Here is an 8,683-nt window from a genome sequence, read left to right as displayed (position 1 = left end):
TTAGATCTCACACTTATGCCAACATATATACAACTTATGATTCTTTTGCACTATGGAGAAAGCCATGTGACTTGATCGAGCTATGTGGAAGAAGAGATCTTTGTGAAATGAGCCCGAATCACTTGCAAAGAAGCTTGGATTGACAGGTCACAAATTGGAAAGCCTTCATTTGTAACAATTATTCTTGTATGGAAGTTGAATATGTCACAAAGATCAAGTGGACATTAAAACAAAATCAATTTCAATTAATTTGGAATGATAATTTTTTGTCAAATTGGAATTAAAATGAGAATTAGAGAAATTCCATTTATTTAGATAGAATACCAAATCTTGGATTTGAGAGTAAATGGGCATACCAAATTTTATTTTTTTCAATTCCAATTCTGATTTTGCATGCCCAAACAATGGATTAGAAACTTTTAGGAATTACAAATGCCAATTCCTATCTAATTCTGGCAACCAAATGGGCCCTAATATTACAGGGGGGAGATTTAGATGATCAAGATATTGTGAATTCTTCTTTGGGGTCTTAGATCTACATCTTGGAGGCATTTTATCAAAAAGACATTGTGTTCTTTGTAGAAGAGGGAAGCTAAGATGTGTCTAGGTTTTCTATTTATGGCTCCTACTCTACTCGTTAGCCGTGCTCTTTTGGTGCCTTATTTTGTGGTGTTTTTTCTGTGTTTGGATTTGATTATGTCATGGAAGTCATATTCATATTGTATCTTTGGTTTTGTTCTTCCTTTTGGAAGCAACATGATGGTTTCTTTGGTCCAAGCTATGTGGGGCCTTGAAGGATGATTGGGTTCCTCTTTTGGCTCTTTTGTGAGCCTAATATTTTTGGTGTAGTTTCCATCAGATTTTCTTTGTCATTGCACCATGGGTGGGTCAATCATACAAGCCAACAATGGACCTTTCTTCTATGCTATCATTGGTTAGAGTATTTTCTATCCTTTGGAGATTTGGTGGAGCAATTATTTGGTTGGTGCCTTATGGGTGCTCTTTATGCTAGGAGAAGGCTTCATGTCCCATTTTTCTCTTTGGTATGTGGAGCTTTATTTTGTGGACCTACGCACTTGGCTCCTTCGACTATATTTTTTTTGTAAGCCTATTTTGTGATTATTTTCTTAGGCCCCTTTTGGGTTTTTCTTTGGTTTTACATGCATGCATACTGTTAAATCTATAGAGATTATTAGTTCACATTTTAGGTTTTTTTGGACCCATTTTGCAACTTGGATTTCTATTTCTTTATCGATGAGGCTTGTGATAGTCTTCTTCTCTCAATGTGATTCCTATAGAGGTGGATTCCTATGGCTCCATGTGATTCCTAAAGAGGTGGATTCCTATTCTATGGAGGTGGATAGGATTATGGTTACTATGAGTGTAGTTTCTCCTTTTGATTTTCCTATTGAGGTGGGCTATCTTCCATTATGATGGAAGCTTGGCATTTTGAAGAGGCTAAAAATGTTTTATTGAGGGCATTGTTTATCTCTAGTTGCCATACCTTGAGGTGGATAGAGTGTAGTGGATATTTTTCCTGGTTATCTCGTTCTCTTGTTTTCAAATTGAGGTGAGAACCTCTTCTATTGAGTTGGAGAGGGTTTCAATTAGAGACACTTTGACTTGCAAGAGAAGAATTTTTGTCATTGCTTGTTTTGGTTGTCATTTTGAGATCTATTTTTAAGGTTTGGGGAGCCTTTCAAAATCCTATAGGATATCTCTTTGTTTAGGTGGATCTTTTCTCTTTAGGGAATGTGATTTGTCCTAGTTATATGTTTGTTTTGATAAACATTTTCCCATCAATTAGGGAGGCTCTATATTATCTATTATATTTTTATTGTTCTATCATATTGCTAGTAAAAGGAAATGCTATAGGAGCCTTATTAAAACTTATGTTGTGTCAGGTTTGGGTACTTGGTAAAACCCTCCACTTCTCTAGCTTAAAGTTTAAGGAGCCTTGTTAAGTCATTTGATGTATTTTTAAATAATTGGAATATTGATGTTGTAACATGTATTTTTTGTATCATTTAGCTAGACTATTATTTTGCTGATGATTGTTAGGTGTTGTAATGTACTGTCAAATCTTGTGTAGCTATTTCTTTTGGTGTTCCAAATCCCCTACAAATAAATGTTTTGGTCCCTTCAAAATCTATTTTCCTTTAATTAAAAAACTCTTAGTAAATAAATTGCCAATAGTACAAATAATTAGGATACCATTAATAAAATAATTAGATACAATACTAATTATTTTATTAGAAATAAAAAGATTATAATTCTAATACTATTGTTGTAAATCATAACACCTTACAATTTCACACTCCATTCTAGGTCCTTCCTTTAGTGTGCCCACACATAGTTACTTTCAAACATATAATAGCCTTATCACTACCTAATTGTCATCATGTACTAGTTACATGCTAGGTAAGAGATCCCAAGTATATACAATTTACACCTCCCTCTATTTTGTCTCATTTTGGGTAGGCTATATTTGTGTATAAACATCTCCGTTGCCAAGGACACACACAATGAATTCACCTTCACAATTGAGAGAACAATATGCATCAAATGCATACACTAATAGATTTGGCATCGATTTGCGACGGCTATGTGTCGCAATTACGACAGTAATGTGTCGCCACTGCGATAGACATAAATGTCGTAGTTATTTAGTCACAATTTACGATGTTTACCCCTTGCCGTCGCATTTCTGATGCCTATTCGTCGCTATGCAGCCACCTTGTTGTCCCGTCATCCTCATCACAATTCTTGTGTTTTCTGTCGCAATTGTGACGGGGTTGCCATCGCACCTACAACAACCCCGTCGCAATTGGAGGGTAGGTGTGACGACAACTGCGTCACAATTCTTGTGTTTTTCGTCGCAATTGTGACGGTTGAAGGATTAAAACAAAAAAAAAAATTTTCATGCTTTAAGTTGTCCTTCAATTGATATTTGGATGCCTTTATTGAGGGTTTATCCAGTATGACCAGTGCTACTTCCATAGGCAAGCCATGCATTATGCTAGAAAGGGCTGAGAGTACTTTGTCTCAAAATGAAGCTCTCTTTAGCCTGGAACTGGCTTGCTCAAACTATCTACCAGTGCCATGTTTTGCCTGTGATGGGAAAATATACAAGATAGAAAATAAAATTTAAAATCCATTGGAATAGGCTGAAGAGATCAATAAGGAAAACTCACTCACCTATACAATTCTGATGATTTATAGATTTCACTAAAGTTGACACCTAGATGGTGCTCTTTTGACATAGAAGTTACTTCCAGCATCCACATAGCTGGATTATAACCTTCCTTGATCTGTGGAACTCCCTCAATGGCCTACATGAATCATTTTCAATTAGCTGAAACATATATGATGATTACAGCTAGTGCTTGACTCTTAAGCTCAACGTATTGAGAATGCTTGCTAAAAGCTTAGTGGTCAACACTATCCGGCATGACCAATTCCTTGTATATAAAATCAACTTCCTATTGGTTATAGTACAATAAACTATGACTACTTACAACTCCAAAATTCAAATTGCTCATCAAAAGGTACCAGATTCAGATCTAAATCTCTCAACAGAATAAAACTATAGTGGATGGCATCTTACTGAAAAATATTCTATAAGTTTGTTAGAATTGTGACCAAGTGGACCTGCATAGATAAGCTGACCTCCTTGCTTCATTAAGAATAGCTACAACATATTTCATTTAGCTTTAAGAAGATGCCAATTTCAAATGCTTCACAAAACTATTTTAAGAAAACCAAATCTTTACCTCGTCAAATACCTCAAAGATATCAATACTAGGCTGATGGATTGTGCAAACAATAGTTCTCCCCGTGTCAACTATATTTCTTACTGTTCTCATAATTATAGCTACTACCCGAGCATCTAAGCCTGAAGTTGGCTCATCCATGAATATAATTGAAGGATTAGCCACAAGCTCTACTGCTATTGTTAACCGCTTACACTATTCAGTAGATAGGCCATTCAGTCCAGGAAGCCCAACCAAGGCACCTCTCAAAGAAGTGAGCTCCACAAGTTCCATTACTTCATCCACAAACATCTGAATATTGAATTTCACATTGTAATATTACATATATAATTAAATAGAATAAAAACAAAAATAGAGCAATGAGGCTAGAGTAGGAATTTAGAATATTAAAAAACAAATAAAAAAGATGGTGCCAAAAGAATTCAAGATTAATATTCATTGGGAGTTCAATTTAGGAGGAGATTGTTACAATGAATATTTTCGTAACACTTATCAAATCTTTGGTAGCCAGCAACCTCTTTGCACTAGACTTCAACTAGGTTGTTTATCCAACAGTAGTGAGTCAAGGCATTAATAACGAGAAGTCAAATGGAGATCTTGATATTCAATGCTCACAAGATCAAAATAGATTTCGTGTATACCCCAAATTTATGGTTGGCAATGAAACTAGGGCTAGGTTTGAGGCACCTACCAAGCTTCTGCATGCTCAATCTGTCAAGTAGATGAGGACACTACCAATAATCTATTTCTCAATTGTAAGTGGACTGTTCAAATTTGGTGTCTACACAGCTACGATTCTCTATAGCCATGCTTGGATTGATGATCCAGATATCAAGAGATTTAAATTTAATTGTGTTATATCCATAGTAACAATACGGTTAATAAATTAGAGGTAAGCATTAATTAGAGAGAGATGCCTATGTTCCAATTATGACAATACAAGGAAGCAAGTGGGGAAATTATTATGAACCATCTTCCCCAGTGAGTGATTTGAACTGCTCTCACAACTCCTAAGTTTCCAAATTGGAATCATAATTGGGAATGGGTAGTTGCATACAACATACCAATACAACAATGTTTTTTTGGGTTGGGTAACTCTATGCAAAAAAAAAAAAAGAAGTTACATTAAGTTATTTCATTAAGTATCCTATACAACTAAATAGTAAATATACACAGTTAACAATACTTAATCATACTATAAAATAATCTGTACATAAATTGTAAGACTAAAATATCCAAGGTAACATATTTACGCAATTTGGTTACTTCAGGAAAAGATGGTGACTTATTTCAATTTGGAATATGTATCAAGTCTCAAGTCTATTTGTGATATCTTATTGAGAACAAAAATATGCATAACCTTGCAATGAAACATGGTAGTACAAGCCTTCCATAGAATATTCAACTATATGTTCAAAAGAGTTAATGTATATACTGTTATTGCTTGGTGTTTTCAAATCTGTTAGTACTGTAATTGTTGAATAAGCAATATAATTGATAAATTGTTATATTACCTCTGTAAAAGAAGTGACAGATTTAAACTAGAGAAGCAATAATTTGCAAAATCATTGATTATACCTGATTAATCATGATTGTGGAGCCAGCCAATATCTTCCCCAAAAAAATCTCAATTCATGTTTCCTTACAAAAACAATAGATATATGTAAGATTAGATATAATGATCAGTTCAAAGCCAGATTCAATGAAAAATAGTATTTTGCACCACTAACCTTGTTCAAGGAAATCACTCTGCACATCACCATCATAATTTTTGCATGCCCAAACATAGGCACCATAACTCTTCAAATCATAGGCTACCATGTCATCAATAAGCCTATGCTCATACCTGTTCATGAATCAATCATTGAAAGAAGTTATTGTGTGCCCGACAGAATCAAGATAATCAACATTGCAATCTTCATATTATTGTGCCAAGAAACAAAACCAACCAGATTCCTGTTGCATCATATTTAGCTTTCCAACTAGCCTCATATACCTCTTGGAAGATATCTTTAAACCTACCAATTTAAGTCACATATAAGAAGAATCTCTGAGAATATGAGGATCCTTAAGCTAGAGAATCATAAAGAATGATAACATGGGAAGTAAGGTGTGTTAGAGAAAAAGGTAAAAATAAGATCATCAATCCTTGTATTGATTTGAAAACATACCTTCCATCATATTTTTTTAAAATTGAGTTTTTAGTACTCAGGTAAAGTGGCCATTTCTTCTCATAAGCTGTTGCCATTGATGCATCAACAAATGCACGAATAGACTGCACAGAAATAATTTTATGTGCATCAATACCTAATTTCTTCTCATAAGCTATTGCCATTGATGCATCAATACCTATGACCAATCACGGAACACTCTAAACAAATCAAATCTAGAAATTTTACCTTCTTATCAGCCACCTAGAAGGGTTTCAAGGCTGCACACGAGCGCTCCTTCTGACCAGGCAGTGTAAGATGTATGGGCATCAAACTAGCTATATATTTACATCTAACATGAAAACTATAAGGTCTGTTTGGTTCTGATGTTTACTTACAAGTCCATGATCAAATTTGGAATGAAAAGATACAAACTTTGGTCTTCACAAAAATTTAATACACACAAAACTGAAATACCAGCAATATCTATTGTGGGGCTAGATGGATTTATACCTATTTGGGCCTGCTTGCATCTTCAAATATGGGATGCTTGGAAGATTGAAACTGGGTAGAGGACACGTTTTGCATAGGAGGACTACTCATTTTCTCATAGCAATGGATAGAGAAAAGAGAAAGAGAAAGATGAATCTCATCCTTACCCCAAGATTGAGTCTTTGCACTATGCTTTTTATTTAGACCAGGCTTTGATAAGAAGGGAGACAAGGCTTGAGAAGGCAATGGACATGGCGAAGAAGAAGAAGAAGAAGTAGATGGATTAAGCATAGGCCAAAGGGAAAGAGAATATAGTTTCCGAAATCCACCAAGAGCCAAAACAACTTGTCATCTTGTGCAGCTTTATGCCATATCCTATTAACACATGAGGTTGTTGCCAGTGTTCTTGCATCCATGTATCGATGTAATTGGGAGCCTCCGAGATGACTTCAGGGAGATCAAAATTAAAGGATTTGATATTGGGGAAGGAGCGAGAAATAACGGATCTTGCACTTTGAGTGCATTTTACATCATTTAGGGGCTTTAATAGCCTATTACATCATGTAAACACTACCATCCACCCATAACTCTTCCTAGGACACCCTAGGACTTCAAATGACCCCTTACATCATATAGACTCCCTATTTGTGCCAATTTGAGCTTCACTTACATCTTATTGAGCTTTACTTTATTTCGAGAATAGTTTAATATTCTCTACTAAACAGGGCCAACTATGTGAAGGTGGAAGCTCATTTGGCCCCACCCCCCTCCCCCTAACATCACTCTATATTTCCTCGTTAACATCTAACATTCATTCATTCTTTCAACCATTAATAAAATTTAACATTCAACCAATATCACATGATAACATTCATTAACACATTAGATTCATAAACATGCAACATTCATCAATATTTTGCATTAACACATAATTCATGAACATTCATTAGTACATAATTAAATTCATTGAGACATGAAATTCAGTCATTATCAATTAAGGTATGTAGATGACAATCATTTCTTTTTTTTCTTTCTATTTCTTTTTTCTATGTAAGCTCTAAGAGGAGCATCAGTGTCATCATCAATTCCCCCCTCATCAGTTCTTTTCTCTGTTCTTGATCTCAAATTCCTATGCTGTTGCAAAGGGGGGTCCTCTGCAATAACAAATAAAAGAGTTAAATTAAAAATAATTTATTATAATTGTTACAAGTATTTAATTATTAGACTAAGATAAATTGGATGCAACTTTTTCTAATGTTGTGTTCCTTATATTTATCCATTCAAGTGTTTTACTATAGTTATTTTAGTTAAGTTGGAAGAGGAAGGACCATGTACCAACACATGAACTCACATTGGCAGAGCACAACAAGAAGTTGTTACAACTTGAAATGTACTAGCCATCTAGAAACAAAATAATAAAAAACTACATAATACTAAAAGTAGTAAAACCTAACTTACATGAGTTGCTATCAATCATAAAGAGAATTAACTTCTTTCTACTACTCTTATCTAACATATTAAAGCTAAAAGTATTATCACCATGTCATAATTGCTATAGCTACTAGTATAGTTCATACTCTTCATATTCCCAACAAAGGGGAGCCAAAAAATTAATAGAGTGTCTTTGGAGAGACTATAAATCTAGTATTAAAGTGAACTAGAGTAAGTAAACAAAAGAGAGACCTACAATTGATTTAAACTTATCTCCAACCTCCCAATTCTTCAAGAGCCTCTTATAATTCTTCTTCTACTCACGGTTGAAGAAGTTGGAAGGTAGCTTGATATTTTGCAGCCACAAAGACTATTTTTTCCATATTATCATCTATAGGTTCATGCCTCCATCAATAGTCTAAAGATTTATCTCCAAGAACTCAGAAACAAATTTGAGACGTGCAGGCTTTCGTAGGTTGTGGAGTTTGTTATGGCAAGTCTGATGACTTTCAATTTGTTCCATTCAATGTTGTTGATTGACCAGTCTCTAAGGATAATAGAGTCCTCATTGAATCTTGTTCATCCTACAAAATTGAATTGATATGTAATATGACATGTACTGTCCCTAATCCTCTATATGAAAGTGTGATTACAACCTTCAATGGCATTCTGTGCTTTCTCATAATGTCATGCCTTTGTTTCATTTTGCATGCCCCCTCAACCCTACTCTCTCCAACATCAAGTATCCCTGAAGCATGATCCCTACTCCCTCTATTAACATGTATCCTTGAACCCCAATCCTCGCTATTTGAAACAAATTTGAGACATGGGGGAAGT

The 8,683-nt window shown here is 34.8% G+C and overlaps 1 pseudogene; it reads right to left on the bottom strand.

Moving 5' to 3' along the window:
* Positions 1 to 5,498: 5,498 nt before the first annotated feature.
* LOC149547296 (cytosolic isocitrate dehydrogenase [NADP] pseudogene) lies at positions 5,499 to 6,108 on the bottom strand (annotated as a pseudogene).
* Between the last annotated feature and the right edge of the window lie 2,575 nt (positions 6,109 to 8,683).

Source organism: Cupressus sempervirens, chromosome 7, assembly GCF_028749045.1.
Source record: "Cupressus sempervirens isolate cs-2001-9-10 chromosome 7, ASM2874904v1, whole genome shotgun sequence".
Classification (NCBI taxonomy): Eukaryota; Viridiplantae; Streptophyta; class Pinopsida; order Cupressales; family Cupressaceae; genus Cupressus; species Cupressus sempervirens.
This window is presented reverse-complemented; position numbering and strand designations above follow the sequence as displayed.